The sequence below is a fragment of the Sus scrofa genome, chromosome 8 (assembly GCF_054392235.1).
Source record: "Sus scrofa isolate SSC_HxYL_T2T_F1_AM1 chromosome 8, Sscrofa_HxYL_maternal_Yorkshire_Landrace_v2.0, whole genome shotgun sequence".
Classification (NCBI taxonomy): Eukaryota; Metazoa; Chordata; class Mammalia; order Artiodactyla; family Suidae; genus Sus; species Sus scrofa.
The window spans coordinates 123141344-123162679 of NC_139390.1; the positions used below are offsets into that span (position 1 = coordinate 123141344).

At 41.7% G+C, this 21336-nt stretch overlaps 1 long non-coding RNA gene across 2 annotated transcripts in view; it reads left to right on the forward strand.

Annotated features, from left to right (window-relative positions):
• The window catches only part of LOC110262179 (uncharacterized), a 132732-nt gene extending 112015 nt beyond the window's left edge, over positions 1-20717 (forward strand). The window contains exons 6-7 of one of the 2 annotated variants that reach the window (XR_014813284.1): positions 17319-17424; positions 18231-20717. This is a non-coding gene — a long non-coding RNA (uncharacterized LOC110262179). Of the gene's footprint in view, positions 1-798; positions 3792-17318; positions 17425-18230 lie in introns of those variants that run through there. The other variant, XR_014813285.1, reaches the window with a different exon arrangement.
• The last annotated feature ends 619 nt before the right edge of the window (positions 20718-21336 follow it).

The window sequence follows — 21336 nt, forward strand, 5'->3', positions numbered from 1 at the left end:
ATGGCGACAATGGATCCTTAACCCACTGAGCGAGGCCAGGGATCAAAACTATACCTTCATGGGTGCTCGTCAGCTTCATTTCCACTGAGCCACAACAGGAATTCCCCTCAAAACACTTTTGACACTAGCACTTGCTCTAGGTTGTAGGAGCCTACCAGGGAACATGATAGTCACGGCCTCTGTCCTCATAGTGCTAAGAATCCAACAGGCAATTAAATGTGTGGTTATAAAAGTGGTAACTACTCTGATAAGCAAAAGTAACACAATAAAATGGAGTTCCTGCTGTGTGGCAGTGGGTAAAGAATCTGATCGCAGTGGCTCCGGTGGCTGTGGAGGTGCCAGTTTGACCTCTGGCTCAGTGCAGTGGGTTAAAGGATCCAGCTTTGCTGCAGCTGCAGTGTAGGTCATAGCTGTGGATTCATTCCCTGGCCCAGGAACTACCATTTGCCATGGGTCCAGCAATTAAAAAAAAGTCACAAAATAATTGAATCATAACCCATAAATTGCCCAGATACATCAGTGTGTTGGATATGGGTTTTAGGAACCTCTAAATTACAAGGCATATGGATCTAGTTCACTTTGTAAAAACAGTGGTAAAACTAATTGTATAAATGGCTAATTCTGTATGTTGTTGACCATGTGAAAAATGGGTACCAGTTTATTCAGTGTGTTGGTATGAAAAAGAAGTGGTATTTTGTACCACGTTCCCCAGATTCATGGATTGGGGTTAACATGTTACTTTTGAGATGTGAAAAAAATTTAATTTAAAAAAGTTTTAAGAAAAGTGTTTCTATATAGGGAGATGATTCCAAAGACTACTACAAAAGTCCTTGTAAGGAATGATGGGCATCCAACCAAGATGCTGGAGGAAGAGAAGAAACCAAAAGACAATGCCAAATGTGCACTGTTAAATCTTGTAACTGGCAAGGTATGGATGGCGAGAAGAGGAGGAGTCAAGGACCTCTCCCAAATTTCCCGCCATGACAAATGGATATATTTAGCTAACAGAAGAGCATATGAGAAGGAAGGAGTATTGGAAATTGAGGGATTATGATTTGACACTGATCGTGCTGACATTAGGCACCTACAGGACATCAGAGAGGAGAAAGCTGTTTGACAAGAAGGTCTCCATCTCAGAAGAGGCATCAAAACTACAGATATATATCGACTTAGAAGTCTGCCTCTTTATTGTTCATTCACCCAGTGTCTGCTCTCTGCAGGTCCTTGCTTGGCCTATAAAAACTGTTAAGTCAGAGGTATCTCCTGGTTTGTTTCCTCCCTTTTATTCACTCTTAAACTCAGCTCTTGATTCATATGTCTCCATCTTATACCTTATTACAAATAATTCCAACTGGCCCCACAATCTCAAGTTCAAGCTTTCTAATTCCCTGCCCCCCATCCCCAGTCATTCTAGTTTCCTCCTCTGGTATCGACTTACTGGGTACCTACAACTCCTTTGCCTCATTGGAACCTTCAATTCTACCACCTTTTTTCATTGCCGGTTGACAACCCTCTAGTGGTCTCACTTTGCCTCTCCTCTAGCTTAAATTTGAACCCCTTCTCCCTGGATGACTCCTTCAGAGCCTTACTTTCTCTGGCTTCTCCCCTGCAGCTAGGGGTTTTCATGCGACTCATTTCTGGCCCACAAACTGTCAGTAAAAACTGGCCCTGGTGTGAGGGGGATGGGGGATGGTTTGGCAGGGGGATGGTTTGGAGGAAAGCTTTGGTGTGTCTCCACCCTCCCTTCTCTGTCCTGCCTTCATTGAGGTCATGATAGCTAAAACCTTGGCAGCCGTATTGCAACCACGAGTGAAAAGCTAAAAGGACTGTCCAGATGTCAACTGGCCCTGACACATTGGATCAGCTGAACCCAAGGCAGCAACTGCATTCCTCTGGATATCTTTTTACGCAAAATGCAGTCCCCCATTTAAGGCATAAAGCATTCCTGAGTAACATGGCCCACAAAAATGAGGGGTTTGTTTTCTTGAATCTGTGTCCTTTAGAGAGTTTTGTGTTATTGTCAGTGTTTCCCACCAATATTCCACTATAGGCTTTGGGGAAAGTTGATGATGGTTAGATACAGGAAAAACATATTTAGAACTGTATTTTAGAAAGAGCCCTCATTCAAAGGTATGGAAGGTTATAAAGGACAACCTTTTCCTTCCTTTAGATAACTCTTCCTTCCTCATGTCATGTGGTCTTGGTGGGGGTCACACAGCCCCTGCTTCCACAACCCTGGTAATTACCCCAGGGAATGAAATGTGAACCAAATAGGGCCAACCAGAATCCATCCTTAGGACTGTTCTAATCAGAGCTGGAGGGGGATTGCTGAGCCCTGATCCTGGCATCATGGAGCTGGGATTCTGGAAGTCCCAGTCACGAAATCCACTCAAGGACATCTCTCAAATTTCCAACCATTATAAATGGATATACTTAGCTGAGAAGAGAGCATAAGAAAAAGATGGGCACTGTTAGAGGCTGGGTGCCTTGGAGACAGGGAGAGATGGAGTTTGAGGTGCCCGGGCTTTACTAGGGGCCAACCCTGTAGAGCAAATGGAAGAGGTACATTGTTGGGCAGAGGGAGATGTGGAATTGTGATAGAGGTTTGACAAAGTCCCAGCCCAACCAGCGGGGAGCTCTGGAGTAAGGAAAGCCCATTGGCATCCTACCTGGATCTCAAAGGGCTGGCCAGCCTGGCTTTGTCACCAGCTGCATGCAGCCGTGGGAGAGGTATGACCTAAAGTGAGGTGGCTCTCCACAGCTGAGGCAGACTTGAAAGGAGCTGACTTCTGGGGGCTGTTGACTGACTGAATTCCCCAGACGAGGCAGAAAGTCCCTTCTGGAAGGGCGATCTTGCTAGTGCATCTCCATGCCCATCTCATCCACCATGTGGAGAAGGTCTGTCTGCAAAAGGAGAGAATGGGGCCAATACATTGACAAAACCAGAGCTGAGGGACAGAAAGAGAAACCTAGTAAAAGAGGCTTGAGTCTATAGACCCAGTTGCAACAGAGGCCAGAACTTGAGCCAATAATTTCCTTTTTTTTTTTGGCTTGGTCCCTTTAGCCATGCCACTCAGGGCTCGAACAGTCCTGCTGAAGTCAACTGTTGTTCAGAAGAAATAATAATTGGTAGAGAGACCTTTATGGAAGATGGGGAGAATTGATGAGGGACTAAGATAGCAACACTGGTGATGTACACGTGTTACACGGAACAGGCCACGATGACTCATCTCAAAGCAAGAACCAAGGAGAGCAAGACTTCTCAGAAAAGTTCCCAGCCTGTAGCTTAGCTGATAGCCTCACTCTCCTCCCTTATTCACGCAGAAAGGGAATAAAGAAGCAGGTGGAAATGGGAGGAATTTATGGGTTTAGATTTATATAGCATATATTTTGAGTACCTCTGATGGACTTAACTAAAATCTAAAATGCTAGCTAATAAATTTTCAGTGAAAAAAAAAAAATCTCTACCGACCAATGGTAAAACCTAAAAGTGATGATTGGCTGAGGAATCTTTCTGGTCAGGAGGGCCTATTTGTGAACTGAAATTCATGAATCAGAAATTGGCTTCAGTCAGGATAAAATGAGTTTTATTTTTAATTTTTTAATTTTTAAAAGTTTTATTCAAGTGTAGTTGATTTACAACGTTGTGATCATTTCTGCTGTGTAACAGTGATTCTGTTAAGTCAGTACTGTTTTTACTCTCCCACCCCTGCCCTGTCCGTGTGATCTTCTGTAGCGTCTGGTCAATGTTGTTTAGTAGAAATAAAATGTGAGTCTCATATATAATTTTATTTTATTTTTAAGTAAAAAAGTTTTTTTTTTGGAGTTCCCGTCATGTCTCAGTGGTTAACGAATCCGACTAGGAACCATGAGGTTGTGGGTTCGATCCCTGGCCTTGCTCAGTGGGTTAAGGATCCGGCGTTGCCCTGAGCTGTGGTGTAAGTCGCAGACACAGCTTGAATCCTGCATTGCTGTGGCTGTGGCGTAGGCTGGCAGCTACACCTCCGATTAGACCCCAAGCCTGGGAACCTCCATATGCTGCAGGTTCAGCCTTAAAAGAATAAAAAAGAAAAAAGACAAAAAAATTTTTTTTGTCTTTTTGAATTTTCTGGGGCCTCTCCTGCGGCATATGGAGGCTAGGGGTCAAATCAGAGCTGTAGTTGTCAGCCTACACCACAGCCATAGCAATGTGGAATCCGAGCCTCGTCTGCAACCTATGCCACAGTTCAGGGCAACACTGGATCGTTCAACCCACTGAGTGATGCCAGGGATCAAACCTGCATCCTTATGGATACTAGTCAGGTTCATTTCCACTGAGGCACAACAGGAACTCCTTTTTTACTTTTAATACGTCATTTTATTATTTATTTATTTATTTATTTTATTTGTTTTTTATTTTTACTTTTTTTTTTGTCTTTTGTCTTTTCTATGGCCACACCCATGGCATATGGAGGTTTCCAGGCTAGGGGTCTAATCCGAGCGGTAACCGCCGGCCTAGGCCAGAGCCTTAGCAATGTGGGATCCGAGCCGCATCTGTAACTTAACACCACAGCTCACGGCAATGCCGGATCCTTAACCTACTGAGTGAGGAAAAGGATCAAACCTGAAATCTCATGGTTCCTAGTCAGATTCGTTAACCACTGAGCCACGACGGGCGCTCCCATACATAATTTAAAATTTTATACTTAACTGCACTAAAAAATGAAAGGAACAGGCAACACTGATTTGAATAGTACATTTGACTTACCCCAATATATCCGAAACATTCAATATACAACCAATATAATAATTATTGGATGTCTTACTTTTTTGTAGGCTAAATCTTTAAAATCAAGGGTATATTTTATACTTTATGGCACATTTGAATTTGAATGTTAATTTTCTTTGAAATTACTTGATCTGTTTTTAGGTTTCATTACATTTATGGCTAAAAATTAGAATCCCATACCCAGGCTATTCTAAATATATCTAAACACTTTCAATAACCAAATACAGTATCTAGTCCTTTGTTTTATTTTGCTTTTCTTTTTCAGCTGCACTTGTAGCATATAGAAGTTCCCAGCCCAGGGATCCAACCCATGCTGCCTCAGAGACAACCCCGGATCCTTAACCTCTTGCATCACATTGGGTACTCCCTAGGATATCTAGTATTTTAATTTAAATTACTCAAGATAAAGTGAAATAAAAATTTCAGCTCCTCAGTCACACTAGCCAGATTTTAAGTGCTCGAAGGCCATGTATAGCTCTGAGCTACCATATTAGAAGATGCTGGTTTGGTCTATGATTCCCTCACTGTTCTCTTTCACTCTTTCTTTTCTGGATTGCTGGATGCAAATGTGGTAAAAATGTAGAATTGTAAGATGCTAGCTCAGGACAGATATATGACATCAAAATTCACTTAAGTCCTCACTGTTATTAGGGAATTGTATATGGCTGACGTCCTGTGGACTTCCTTGCACACAGATAGCTACTAACACAGTTCAGTATCACGGCTTCTCTATTATTTTTTTTATTTTTTTAAGCCACACACCTGAAGCACATAGAAGTTCCCAGGCTGTGTGTCAAATGGGAGCTATAGCTGCTGGCTAAAGCCACAGCCACAGCAATGTGGGATCCAAGCCATGTATTCGAACTACACCACAGCTCATGGCACACAGGATCCTTGACCCACTGAGTGAGGCATGGATTACTAGTCATGGATACTAGTGGGGCTCATTACTGCTGAGCCACAATGGGAACTTCCGTGATATCTCTATTTTGACTTCAGGGAATAAATTAAAGATGGATTTTTTTTTCCCCACTGAACTTAAATGCAGCCTCAAAGTACTTTTTATAGGTTATTTCAACTAATCTCACTTCTTAAGACAGTGTTTCAATCAGCTACAATAAATTAAATTGGATCACCATAAAAGTTGAATGCGTTCTGCCATTCTTGTCTTTGTTCATGCCACCATATTCCTTCCCAGAACATGTTTTAAGTGAATATAATGGGTTTTAGACTAGGATATAAAATGATTCATGGGCATTAGAAGGCAGGCAACCAAAGCATGTGATTAAAAAGCAAATTCCTTGCTGTAAAACAGATTTGGGATTGAATCCACTTTTACTGCTTATTTTCTGTACAATTTTGGACAAGTCACCTAACTTCTCTGCATCTTATTTTCTTATTTTAAAAATTTGAATAATAACACCTGCTTTGCAGGATTTTTCTAATAAAAACTTGTTCGCCACCAACGCAGCATGACATGGCCTGCCACGCACCTGGGGTTCCTTCTGTGCCCCGGACATGTCATGCATTTGACACAGAGCCTGGCACATAGGAAGCATTCAAATTAAATTGCTATATATCACCTTGAGATGATTATATATCTTAAATCATTAGCCAAATGTTCAGTGTTTATGTCCTTTGGTTTCCCAGCTGGCTTATTAACTTCTTTAAAGGAAGAATTATGTGCCACTCAACATTTTTTTAATCCTTTTTTAGACATTAGCAAAACTATGATCTTCAATGACTGTTGAATAAATGAATTAATGATCCTGTTAATTTATAATTGCTCTCATAATATTTAAAAGATGAATTTGCTTATTCAGGTCAAAATAGCTATTATATTCAGGTTGAGTAGAAGAGGGATAAATTAGGAGTTTGAGATTAAAAAAATACACATTGCTGTATATAAAACGGCTAACCAGGAAGGACTTACTGTATAGAACAGGTAGCTCTAGCCAATATTCTGTAATAAGCTATATGAGAAAATAATCTGAAAAAGAATGGAGATATATATAATCGAATCACTTTGTTGTATGCTTGAAACTAAAACAACATTGTAAATCAACCAAACTCCAATAAAATATTTTAAAAATAAATAAATTCAGGCTGAGAAAATTTCTGTGATACCAGACCTCAGACTCAGGACTGTAGGTTGGGGCACGTTCAAAATTCTAAGATCTTGGAGTTCCTGTCGTGGCGCAGTGGTTAACGAATCCGACTAGGAACCATGAGGTTGCGGGTTCGGTCCCTGCCCTTGCTCAGTGGGTTAACGATCCGGCGTTGCCATGAGCTGTGGTGTAGGTTGCGGACGCGGCTTGGATCCCGATCCCGCGTTGCTGTGGCTCTGGTGTAGGCCAGTGGCTACAGCTCCGATTCAACCCCTAGCCTGGGAACCTCCATGTGCCTCAGGAGCGGCCCAAGAAATAGCAAAAAGACAAAAAAAAAAAAAAAAAAAAAAAAAAAAAAAAACCCACAAAATTCTAAGATCTCTATTAATGCATCTTTGAGTCCATACTTTTGGTATTGTTTTAATGGAAGCTTAGGTCCTAGGGAGAATAAAGAAACCTGGTTGGGACTGGAGGAGCAGATGGTTTCACAGAGGAAAGAGAAAACTGAAAGGTCTTAGCACCGGAAAATAGGACATTGTTAGGAAAAGGTTTTCAGGAGGCAAAAAGTACCGGCCCAGTACTTCTTGGGACCCTAGCATGGCCGGGTTCGAGAACACGTGGTTCAACGATCATCAGAGGAACCGCATAACAATCAATTACTTTCAAGTATATTTGATATCATGTAGTAGAGATTCAGCTATTGAGACAAATTTGCAGCAGAACTTTAACATTCAGAAAGGACTGTGAAGGGTAAGTCAGGAAACCAAATCTGAATGAAACACAGTGGTGGTCAGTAAATGCAGAGAAAAAGTCACTGCCATAGGTTAAACTACCATGTTTTTTTACTTGACAATGTGGCAATGATCCATATGGCTCCTCCTCCCCACTTTCTTCCCTTCCTTTTCCTTTCTCCACTTGGTGGCCAGAATGAAATTTCCAAAACGCAAAATCGATCATACTCTTTCCCTAGTTTATACCCTTAGAGGCTCCAAATTGCTCTTAAAAGTCCAAGCTCTTTGAGTTGGCTTGCCATTGCCTGTAAAATTGATTCCTTCTTCATAAAATGAATAAGCATGTTAGCTATTGATTGACAAATGAATTAATATGTGGGAAGACTATAAATACAATCTTTTTGACCACAATTGTCTACTCTGCTTTACTTGATCCTCCTCTAGTTCCAAGTTACATATATTAAAGATGCATTTATAGCCAATTTTTACTTTTTACTATTTTTAAAAATTTTAATGATTTTTATTTTTTCCATTATAGTTGGTCTACTATACAGCAAAGTGACCCAGTCTCTCACACACACACACACACACACACATATATACATTATTTTTCTGGCATTATCCTCCATCATGCTCCATCACAAGTGACTAGATATAGTTCTATAGCCAATTTTTAAAACTTTATTGATATCCCAAATCCTTGAGTGATGTGGTAATATGAAACATTTTGTTCCACTACATAAAATCAAAGTAGGACTTTGAAAAACTTTTGGTTTCCAAAGGAGACAGTTTGGGGGGTGGGAGGATGCACTGGGGGTGTGAGATGGAAATACTATAAAATTGGATTGTGATGATCATTGTACAACTATAAATGTAATAAATTCATTGAATAATTAAAAAAATAAAGAATGAGTTTATGTTAATCAATAGTATCCTATGTCTAAATGTACTAAGTAGTGTTCAATTAATGGAAATGCCTAAACAATGTAACAAAAAGGAAGGGAAAAATATATCTAAGTCATTGAGTGAGAGTGAGAATGAGTTCTGTTTCTTGTCTGATTGATTCTGGAAGTTTCATATATATTGGAAAAAGTTCTAATAAATTACAATAATGTTATTTTGCATAACTATTAAAAACAAAGTAGGGTTCCTTGCCACTGGAAGATATGACCTTGACAAATTGCGACCCTGTTTGTGATATATCATATCATTATAACGCAGAGGCATTAAAGACATCTAATTAATTCTTTCTCTTCCATGAATTTTGCCAAATTTCTTTTGACTAGTAATATAGCATTAAGTTATTCTTGATTTTCTAATTTGATGACTGTGATGGGAGTCCACCCATCCCAGATTTTATTTTACCTCTCTTGAAAAAATTTCTTTCTCATAGGGAGTTTCTGCTGTGGTGCAGTGGGTCAAGGATCTGACATTGCCACAGTTGTGGACATAGGTCACAGCTTCAGCTCAGATTCTGTCCCTGGCCTGGGAACTTCCATATGCTGGGAATGTGGCTGGGGGAAAAAAAAAAGTCCTCTCTCATAGCATCTTATAGTTTTTATTATTATTTTTGTTTCACAATGTGTTCTTCACAGAGATTATTACAAATAAGCACAATGAAGGCAGAAGTTTATCTTTCAGTCCTGTCAAACTGTATTCTCTAGCATCTAGCATGGAACCTGGCAAATGTTAGGCACTGAAACTTTTTTTTTTTTTTTTTTTTTTTTTTTTTTTGCCATTTCTTGAGCCGCCTCTGCGGCATATGGAGGTTCCCAGGCTAGGGGTTGAATTGGAGCTGTAGCTGCCAGCCTACGCTAGAGCCAGAGCAACGCAGGATCCGAGCCACGTCTGCGACCTACACCACAGCTCACAGCAACACCAGAGCGTTAACCCACTGAGCGAGGGCAGGGATCGAACCCTCAACCTCATGGTTCCTAGTCGGATTTGTTAACCACTGCATCACGATGGGAACTCCTGAAAAATATTTTTTGAATTACTGAATAAATGTACTGCACTTTTAAATCCTCTGTGTGTTTGGGTTTGTTAGAAAACAGAAATCACTCTCATATTTTGTGTAGGAAAACATTATTAATCCAGAGCATTGGAATTGTTGTGGGAGAGAAAGTCTGGAAGATTATTATTCAGCAAATTTGAAAATGCAGGATTGCTGGAGAGCTGACATCAGTGAGCCTAGCTGCATGGAGTAGTGAAGCGGGTTATTCCCAGGAGGATGGCTGTTAGCCCCTGGAAGCTTCTGTAGATGATCTCAGCTCCTGCTTATAGCAGGTGATTCCTAGGAGAAGTGCTCAAAGCCAAAGAGTGCTGCCAACAATGATCTCATCTGCCTGCAGACAGCTGCTACTGAGAAAAATGGCTTCTTCTCTTTAAAATCTTCATGAATGTCTTACTTGTAGGATCTGACCTTGAATGCTACTGGAAAGGGATTCTGGGACATGTAGTTCCACAATGTAGACAGGATGAGAGTAAAGTTGACAAAAGGCAATTGAGCACAGTGAGCCATTAGATGGGCGCTCCTGATTAAAGAACTAGACTGTAAATTTCATGACAAGAAAGATTTAATTCAGTGAAAGACAAGCATCGTATGATATCACTTATATGTGGAATCTAAAAAAAAAGGATACAAATGAACTTATTTGCAAAAGGGAAACAGATTCACAGAATTTCAAAGACTTGTGGTTACCAAAGGGGACAGATAAGTGGGGAGGGAAGCACTGGGGGGTTTGGGATTGGTATATGCACACTAAGGTGTATGGATTGATTGGCTAATAGGGACTTGCTGTATAGCACAGAGAACTCTATCCGATATTCTGTGATAATCTACATGGGAAAAGAATCTGAAAGAGAACGAATGTGTGCATATGTATAACTGAATCACTTTGTTGTCAGCAGAAATTATCATAATCTTGTCAATCAACTCGACCTCAATAACACACAAAAAAATCCATCTATCCCCAGCAGTTGGGTGCTTATGGCCGCGAGGACTAGCTGAGCAGCACAGAACCACACTCCCCTTCCATAGCGTAGACTTGTTTCTGGGACGTGGCTGCCCATCCATTTTCCCCAGCTTTCTGTGCCTCTAAGTGAGACTATGTAACTAGTTCTTGCCTATGCACTATGGACAGAAGCGATGGGTAACTAGTTTGAGTTGAAGGGGATGGGTGCCAGGGTCTCGACTTTCTGAGGTCTCTTTCTCTTTGCTTGTTGTCTGGCTGAGTGTAAAGCATTGAGCAGAGGACTCTGAAAAGACCCTAGGACATGGCAGAGTCACTCATGGAAATATCTGGGATTTTGTCATTGTTTGGATAAAAGCTGCTGAATAGGAATGTCTGATTTGACTTTGAATATTAAGATCTAAATCAAGTAGTATAAAACCAATGAAATTTGGAGATTACTGTTATAACAGCTGGTCACTCCCAAATGCTTAAGAAATACCATGCCCTTTGGAGTTCCCGTCGTGGCTCGGGGGTTAATGAATCTGACTAGGAACTATGAGGTTGCGGGTTCAATCCCTGGCCTTGCTCAGTGGGTTGAGGGTCCAGCATTGCCGTGAGCTGTGGTGTAGGCTGCAGACGCGGCTTGGATCCTGTGTTGCTGTGGCTCTGGCGTAGGCCGGTGGCTACAGCTCCGATTAGACCCGTAGCCTGAGAACCTCCATATGCCATGGGAGTGGCCCAAGAAATGACAAAAAAATAAAAAGAAAATAAATAAATAAATACCATGCCCTTTGCTTAAGGATGAGGGCCTGACAGGCAAGCTGCATTCTGGCACTCTTCTGTGTGCTTGTTAAGTTCTCACATACTCCCCAAATGTTCAGAGATATGACAAGGCAAGATTGGTAACTAACTAGAAAGGATCATCGCATTGTTAGAAACTGAAAACTTTGTAGCAGTTTCCTGAACAAAACTTCAAACAATCACAAAATGTGATAAGTGGTGCCATCAATAACTAGCTCACATGATTAAAACTCAGAACTCCTGTTAAATTCTTGAGGCAGTTTTGAATTTCTACTCAATAAACTAAGTGAGGGCCCCAGGAGCCTGTAATATACCTGAAATTGCAAGCTAATCTTGTGACACCGTCAGGTGCTAAAAATTAGCCAGGATATTATTCTCTGATATGTTTTCAGATCCTTCCACTAAATCATTTTAATCCTAGCAGGAGAGATTAAAATAATATACAACAACAACAAAGTGACAGGCATGATATTAAGTGCTGGTTTAAGCCAGGAACCACAGGCTGTTAATTCCATACACATAACAATAACTTCTCATTAATTATTATTATCCCAACTTTACTGATGACAAAACTGATGCTCAGAGAGATTAAGAAACATGCCTCAGGCCACACAGCTCTTTTAATATTTCTCTTTGATCTAAAAAAGTAATCTATGTATTTGTTGGTAATTTGTTTGATACACTCACAACCCACAGGAGGAAGTTTTCATACATCTTCTGTCTAGGTTGCATTTGGTCATTGTTTTCTTACTAAATAGCCTGCTAAAGAATGAATTATTTTTTCGTATGTTTGACAGAAGATTTCTCTTGATTTCATACTTTTGTCTTATACTCATTTCTCCACTTCTGTAAGCTGTACTCATTATAAAATTAATTTTTTTTCTTATCACTTTAAAACTGAGAGGCCATTTGGTTAATGTGGTCTCACTGATTTAGGGACTGAAATGCTGCCTTAAGCCTTCTCATATCATTCCACTGCCTTATAACTAGAAATTAAAAGGAGTTGCTTAAAGAAATTTTGTTTATAACCATAAGCTTCAATTCCACACATATGAATATTACTTATGCCAAGCTTTCACAAAATAAACACCTAAAAACTGAATAAAATAAAGTGAGAGCTTTCAGTTTGGTAGCTAAGCTATTTCTCTGTCAATACGCTCCAATAACAACTGCTGCTGTGAATACGATTGCTATGGTTATTCTTCTTGTTGCCACAATTATTTATTGAACGCCCATTCTTTTCACTCACCATACTTATATACAAAAACACTAATCTTGAAAACAACCCTGTAAGGTAGATATTATTCCCGTTTCATGCTAAGGGAAGTTAAACGTAGATACATTCTATCTATCAAGGACAGATAGGATGAGTTAGTGACACACCAGGTTTGAATCTGACTTCAAGCCCTGCTATTTTTCATTACATCATGCGACCTCTTTGAACTCATTTATAGAGAAGCGTCTGAAACCCAGTCCAATTTGCTTACCTGGCATCAAAGAAAAATGCTCAGCCATGTAGTTGAGTTGTTCCCGTCTAATATCCCAGGCTTCCAAAGCTCTGTGTTTCCTCCTTCCTCTGAGCTGCCTTTCTAACTCTTTTCTGCTACCCAGGTCCTAGCCGGCTGATAACATCCAAGCAATTTTTATATTGAGGAGTAATAGATAAATGCTAGCCAGGCAAATGCTTCTCTTATAAAGCCTTCCAAGATTTCTTCAATGCAGGTGATCTTTTAGGCGAGCCTTGAAAAGGTGTGCTGGTCTGGGGAAGTGAAAAGGACCAGTGGATCAGGCAACCAGGTTGGCAGGCAGGCAGACAAAGGGAGCCAACATAGTTTTGTCATTTGTTTGTTTTTCAGCTCCACATGTTCACCAAATCACTGTTAAGAAGAATGACATCTGCCTCTAATGATGATCGGCATGAATTCTATAAGCGTTATTGCTTTAGTGCTATACTCTTATGGAACAGAAAAGGAGAAAAATCTGGAAGAGGAGAAAGGTGGACTCAGCAAAATTAAAGGCTCTATTTTAAAATTAAATTGTGACTTTATTCCATATTGAATGGCTGCTTAAACTTAAGTTTTTCATTGCTGCCAAAGAACTGCCCTCACTAATACTCAACTAGTTCCTACCCAGAAAGCTTATCTCCCAGCTGATCAGCCTTAGAATCTGGGAGAGGGAGTAACACACGGCTTGTTAGAGCAGTGGTTTTACCCGTGGAATCCCCTGGGAAACCTCAATGATCTTGTGGTCTGGGTTTCCTATTCAGATATTCTGATTTAATTGGTCTGGGAATGGGGAATTTTAAAGCCTTCCCAAGCAGTTCTAGTGTAGAGTTAAGACTGGGAACCAGTGAACAACTGGGTTGGCTCTAGGAGCCTGGGTTTCCACATTGAAGATCCTTAGAATTCATAAGGAAGGGTGACATTAACCAGCCACTCCTGTAATTGTCCTCATATAATTTCTTCATGATTCTATATCTTTTTTTCTTTCTTTCTCTCTCTTTGAAAACCCATGACCGTTGGATGAGAAAGCAAGAAGGTTTAAAAGAGTTCTGGGAAATCAGGCTGAGACTGGCTAAATTAGGTAAGAATTCACTCTTTGGCTTGGCTAGGTTGGCTGGGAAATGAATAGATTAGAGATGGTGGAAATTAATTAGTGAGGAAATATGAAACAGTGGAAAAAATTAACTTGGAATTAAAACACTTGGGTTTACTCCTGGCTTTGCCACTTATTGTATGTGAATGATTCATTTTCCTTTTTAGTAGAATACGAAAATCTGATTTTTTGATTTCTGAAGGCTTTTCTGATTTAACAAGTATCACTAAGGGAAAAGAGGGGGATGTCATTAAAGTTAAGGAAGCAATGCTTGGGTAGGCTTCAGCCCATTTGTGTTACCTTGGTTTCCAGGGAGCTGGAGGAAATCCTACTTCCATTAACACCTTCCTGGTTTTGGAAGGTATCATGGAACCTCAAGAGGAAAGGGCTCTGATTCCAGGTTGTGGCTGGGGGGGTTTTCTCACGACTTAGTTTCTGCCTCCCTGCCTCTGACTTTGTCCTGACTCACATGGCATTTTCTCTGTGTTCACTTGGTGTTTCTCTATTTCCTTTCCTACTTCCTGATACCCATACTTGTCTACTCAACCATGGCAGGTGTTCAGCTAGGTGCAATTTACCCCAATAATGGGATGCTTCACCCCGAATCGAGAGAATGGCAAATTCTGCTGCTTTGTCTGAGTAGAAGGGGATGGAGAAGTGGAGAGTGTTAGGTTCACCAAGGGAGGAACACGCAAGGCCTAGTTGGTAAAGCAAAAGAGATTTATTAAGGAATTAGAGGGGGATGGGCTGAGCTCGAGATAGTGCCAGCTGTGACTGTGAGGAGGTGCTAGGCTTATAAAGGATCTGTGGCTGGATGGCGTACATAGAGGGAACTTGGGTCAGAACGACTAAAGAGGAGGAGGGGAAGGTCAAGTGAAGAAAGGTAGGTGGTCGAGTCCTGTGACAGAGGGCAGTTAATCCTTGTAGATGGTTAATCTATGGTTCACATTTCGGGAAAGGGTGTAGATCTTGTGCTGGGCAGTACCCATGTCCACAGCAGATCTCCAAGGTGAACAGTCACATTCGGGGGGCGGGGGACTTTCTCCCTCCTGGGAACCAATCAGAGGGCAGTGGTGCTGCCTTGTGAGACTTAGTGACCTTAGCCAGCTCCTCCATCCCCCTCTCTCATGGGTATAAGGTGGGCGTGGGTCAGTGAAGGGATAAACCTTTCTTCTTCCTAAACTTGATTGGAAGGGTTGCTCTGGGGGGACTGATAGACCCGTGATCTTTGAAACCCCAGGATCTCAGTGCAGAATGAGGGCAGCAGAGCATTTCAGAGATTGAGACTCCCTTTGAGGCTGATAGGGTATGCTCCAGGTGAGAGAGGTCTGGAGACATATAATGGTCCCTCTAGGCTCCCAGTCTCTGATGTTTTGTATCATGGGGGTGTTGCCAAAATTCAGCCTCCATCATTGGTGCTGAATACAAATGCAGAGACAGAATTTTGGGTGAAGGAGAAAAAGATAGCTTTATTGCTTTCCCAGGCAAAGGGAGGCTACAGCAAGCTAATGCCTTAAAGACTGTGCCCCCTCTTGGGAGAGATTCCAAGGTGTTTTTATAATTGGGGAGTGGGAAATAGGGCCACTGATAAAGATTAGGGCAGATGAGAGCTAGCATTGTTTCTCTCAGCTAGTGTTTAGGTGGTCCCAGGATTGGTTCTGATGATCCTTCTTTTGGAATGAAGAATGCTTCATCAACATCTTCCATTTGTTGGTGGTTTCTGTTCTGTGGAAGAACTCAAAGATAATATTAGGTATATTCCTTGAGGAGGAACCATGACTCTGGCCCAAAGCTGCACTATTGTCTCTTGACTGTTCCTCCCTAGACGCTACATCCCTTCCTTCCCTGATTAGCAACTGTTTGAACCTGATTTTTGGAACTCAGGGAATGTCATGGAGGCTGAAGACCATTCCCCCAAAACAAGAAATGGGGGACCCAGGAAAGCTTGTGTGCCTAGGAGCCCCACAGAGCCCTACTTGGTTTCAGGGGGGGCTCAAGGGGAGGTGATAGTAGGGGGCTTCTTCACCCATGCAGATGAGAAATGGCCACCATCTACCGAGTAGTTCTGAAACTTTATACAGTGGAATCAACTGGGAGTCTTCAAAAGGTATTTAATTGCCTGACTCCAACAGGACTGATCGAGAACACAGTGAAGAGAGGGATGCAGATCTTGTCCGAAAAGGTTTTTCAACCAGTAATGCTAATAACAAACAAAGATAAGGCCCACGCCGTACGTGGGGCGCTGTGTAAAACACCTGGAGATCAAGGTCGGATTGGACACTGCAGAAGCAGGCCTTGGATCCAACTCTTCCTTCAGACCTTGGGCATTCTTTTTTTTTTTTGTCTTTTCTAAGGCTGCACTCACAGCATATGGAGGTTCCCAGACTAGGGGTCTAATTGGAGCTGCTGCTGCCGGCCTACACCACAGCCACAGCAACTCAGGATCTGAGCCATGTCTGCGACCTATACCACAGCTCAAGGCAATGCCAGATCCTTAACCCACTGAGCAAGGCCAGGGATCGAACCCTCAACCTCATGGTTCCTAGTTGGATTCATTAACCACTGAGCCACGACAGGAACTCCCCAGACCTTGCGCGTTCTTAAGCTACTCAAAAAACTGCCTCTTAAAAAACAAAACAACAACAACAAAAACAAACTGCCTCTTAGAGAACTGCCTCTGAGAATGGTGAGCAACTATCTTACCACTTCCCGAAGGTTTGGAATAAGATAGAACGGGCGCAGAGAGGAGTTACAGGGCTGAGCATCACTTCCCATCAAGGAAGGCTGTTGAGAATCTGGAAGGAGGAAGATAGGCAGGCAAAAGAAGTCAAGGCAGAGTTTAGAACAGTAGTTCTCATTGTGATCCCTGAACCATCATGGCATCACCTGAGAGCTTGTTAGAGATGCAAATTCTGGGGCCTCACCCTACTTTATTAGAAACTCCAGGGGTGGGCTCTGCAATTAGGCTCGACATGACCCCCAGGTGATTCTGAGACCTGATGATTGTCTGAGAACCACTTAGAAGAACACAATTTCTTTTTTAAAAAAAGTTTGTAGCATGGATGATTGACAATGTTCTGTCAATTTCTGCTGTACAGCAAAGTGACTCCGTTATATATATATATATATATATATATATATATATATCTTCTTTTTCTTACATTATCCTCCATCATGTTTCATCACCAGTGATTGGATATAGTTCCCTGTGCTATGTACATCAAGGTCGCATTGCTTATCCACTCCAAATGGCAATACTTTGCATCTACTAACCCCAGACTCCTAGTCCATTCCACTCCCTCTCCCTCCGCCTGGGAAATCACAAGTCTAAGAATGGCATTTCTTTCCTGTCCTGTTCCAGGCCTGGGTGCAGATACCTGAGGAGTGAGAAGATTGCTGCTGTGCTGTAAAAGGGGCCTGCAGAACAGAACAAGTTGCTGTGTGGCCTGGGCAAGGCGTGGCAGAAGGTAGAGGACCAGGCCTTGGCTTCAGGGGGTGGGGGAGAATGGAAGGCCCCCCCCATGACTTAGCCTCCACTCTCGTATGGAGAAGGGCCTATTCTTTTTCTCCATTTGTGTAGGGTTTGACTTATTTTCCCTGACCCGTGGCTCTGGGGGTCTTGCATGTGCCTTTCCTATTTAATGGGTCCCCTTCATTAAAGCAACTGCATTGCTGCTGCTGGTTTGCAACTTGGCCCCACTACATGGAGAACAAGGAAAGAGGGAAGAAAGAGGCAGCCACTCCAGGTTGGCAGGTGGCAGTTCTAATAAGCAAGGAAAATTACTTGGGAGGCTTGTCGCCAGAGGCTGTGGAGATTTCTGGGCCTGAGCACCAGAATCGTAAGAATTGAGTAGAAGCCTTAATGGGGTTCAGTTCCACATTCCATCCAATGGTTTCAACCACACTTTGCTCTCAAGGTTGCACCATTGAAATGGCTCCAGGCTGTGGGAACTGTGGGAGGGTGTGCATTTCAGGATGCTGAGGGGTCGAGGAGCCTTCAATTCTCCGGTTTTGGCTCGCAGGTCAACCGGGGATCACATCCTCTCCATAACCTCCTCCAACAGTTGCTAGTTAGCCAGAAGGTACAGTATGACTATCAGCTGAAGAGGAGGGAGAAAGAGCAGGGCAGCTTGGGGAGCAGATGTGGCACATGCCGGGAAGGATGGAATCACCAGGAGAAGTTAGTATTTGGAGGTGGAGGGAAGCCTTCCCCAGAGAAGGCCCCTTACCTTGCATGGCACCCACTGCATCCTCCTTCTCTTTTCCCACCCAGAGATGGACCTTCCTGACAACCTGAACCAGTTAGATGGGAAGCAGACCACTGCAGAGAAAACTGGTGAAGTCAACATCAGGTAAGGCTGGAGGAGGGCGTTTGCAGGGAGACCAGAGTGTAAAGACTTGGAAGAAGTGTGCTCGGATACTTTGGTGAGTTTTGAGTTTTTTTCTTGGACTTGCCCTGTTCCCTCTTATAGAAAAGAGATCCCTTTTGTTCCAAAACAGTGGAGAGAAACCTCCAGAAGCAGGAGGCAGCAGTTCCCAGAGAAAAAGAGGAACTTGGCGAGTTTCTGACATTCTAGACAGGGATGTGGCTGAACTCCTGGGATGTTCTTGGGGCAGTCCCACAAGTGAGTTTTCATGTGGTGGAAAGAGAGGAATAAACCTTGAGTCAGGATCCTGATGGATAAAGATGCTTTTCAGGTGCTTTATGAGGTGAGAGAGACTACTGGTGTTTACTCCAGAAACTTTGACAGGAGCTAGCTCTGAAAGCAGAGGCTTCTGCTTGGGTCCTCCAAAACTGCAAGACTGATGGATCAAGTTCCTTGGAGACCTAATTTTTCCTTTTCTTTCCCATTCTGTACCACCTTCCCCTCCCTGGTAAGCTCAGGTGACCATAGCTCCGGATTGTGGTGGCTTGTGGAAACCCTGGAGGTGGAAAAGGCTTAGCTTTGATTTATCTTTCAATATTGGGGAAAGCCCTATTCTTTTCATTGTTCTGGGCTCAGTAAAAAATAAACCTTTTACTGACATAGCTATGGTAATAATGAGTAGGTGTATTGGTTTTCAGGGAATGATGAGTCATTTGAAGAAAATCTGTTGGTAGTAGAGAGACAATTGAAAGGAATATGAAGGAATCCTCTTCCCCTCAAAAAATAGGATGAAATAGTTGACACTGGGCAGAGATTGAGAAATAAGAGATAAGGTTCTTAAGCTCTCTCCACGATTTTTCTCTTTACTCCTCTTCCCTGCCTTTGTTAATGCCTGATATTGATTGAAGTTGAGAGGAGATAGTTGATGTTCCACACTAGAAAGGGGACCCTTGGTGGGGATGGGAGGTGGAGGGGGGGACAGGATGCAGGTCCTAGACAGTTGAATTAGGAACATGGGTTTAAGATCTCCAGTATCATCTACCAGTTATTACACTGGGGAATGATTAGCAGAGAAGGACTTTTCAGTAGATGAGAATGGGCCAGTTGGGTAAGCTCAATATCCAAATTTCTTAAAGAACTGGTAATTTAATTTTGTTGCAGCCTGAGAAAGGGGTGCCAGTGGCGAGTTGGGGCAATGCTGAACTCACAGGATAGTGCTGGTTATACTGTCTAGGTAACTATCCCTATCTCTGGACCATTTCTTAGAGCAAGGATATAGGTTTTGTGCAGAGGTCCCCCTATCAACAAGGAGACTCGGAGAAGGGAGGGGCCCTTTTACTCACGACAGTTTTAACACATATTATGACTTTCCTACTCTTCTTCCTGTTCCACCAAGCCCCTTTGGATTTTGGTTGGTATATTTTGAATTTTGTCTGGATGTGATACATCAAAAAATATTCTTTTCTTTCTGGAAATAACATACACATGTCTCACAAAACTTTGCAATAACTGTCATTATGTATATATGCTGGTGGACCCTACGCTCTTGGTTGACATTCATTCTTTTCCTGTCTTTCCAACTCTCGGAGACCATCTGTCTGACAGAGCCTGACTTTGACATACTTGCCTAGCTCTCCCTGCAGTTAGAGGTAGCCATGTGTCCTAGTTTGGGCCAGTTACATAGAAGGAGATATTGTTGGGAAACTGCTGGGGGAAACAACTTTGGATTAAAAAGAGATGTGGGATAGAAATCCTGTGAAATCAGATTGTTATGATCATTATACAACTACAGATGTGATAAATTCATTTGAGTAATAAAAAAATGGAAAAAAAATAAGAGTATCCACTAAAAAAAATTAAAAAAAAAATAAAAAGAGATGTGTGTCTTTTTCAACTTCCGTCCCTCATGGATGTGTGAAGAGCAATGTCTGCCCTGGTAGCTTTCATGAGGATGAAAGGTAACTTGCTTAAGACAAGGAGAGGAAGGTGGAAAATACCTTGGCCTTTAAGGAAATTGTTGGATCAGTCCACTGAAAAGAAACACCTAATAATTGCATACCCCCATACTGATTATATGAGGCTACAAATGCTCCATTTTTAGAGCTAGTCCTGGATAGTGTGCTGTGACTTGCCACTTAACACTCTTTTATGTTATAGCTTGCCTATTTTGAAATCTATATCCTATAGTGTTGGTTGGTTGGCTGAAATATTCAAGTATTTTTTTCCCCCCGCACCTCCCCCCGAAGTTTGCAAGAATAGTTTGCAAAAATTTAAGAAAATATATCTGAGAATGTTTTTGCTTTTAAATGTGAACTCATTTCATTATAGAATTCTGGCTCACATTTTTTTCCCCCTGAGATTTCCATACAAATTGCCCCCATAGTTTCCTGTCATTAAAGAACTCATCAAAGAGCTCAACCCTATTTCTTCTCTTCCCTCCCCTCTTCCCCCCTCCAGTATTTCACCAAAATATAAAAAAATGGTTTGGCTACTTTTCATTTTTTAAAAATATATCATGAGCCTTTTTATCTGATGGAACTTTTTCACAGTTGAGGAAATTTTTCTTCTAACATCTTTATACATTCTGTATTTTGTTTTAAGCCAAGCACAAAATGTCCAAAACCATTTACTAAATGAATGCCCATTGTTCATATTAGCTATCTGATCTCTATTTCATGTATTTTATCTACTTCATCTCCTAAAGTTACTTTTTCTGAAAAGTTCTTCACAGTCTGTCTTCTCTAATTGAATCTAATCTTTGCTGCTTCTAGTGCCATTTAAAATGCCACTATTCCATTATTTTCTCCCCCCCTTTCAGGTTAGTGTTCTCTTCCTCTGTGGTCTTATATATTCTATCCCCATCTCTTGTCTCATTAATTTTCTTTAATTTCCCTGTGGGTGATATAAATGGAAGCTGGCTATTACTTCTTCTTTTTGCCTTCTATTTCCCCTAAGTAGTGAATATTTACATGGCTATTGTTGGCCTTTTCCTCTTAGAACTTAAGGTGTCCA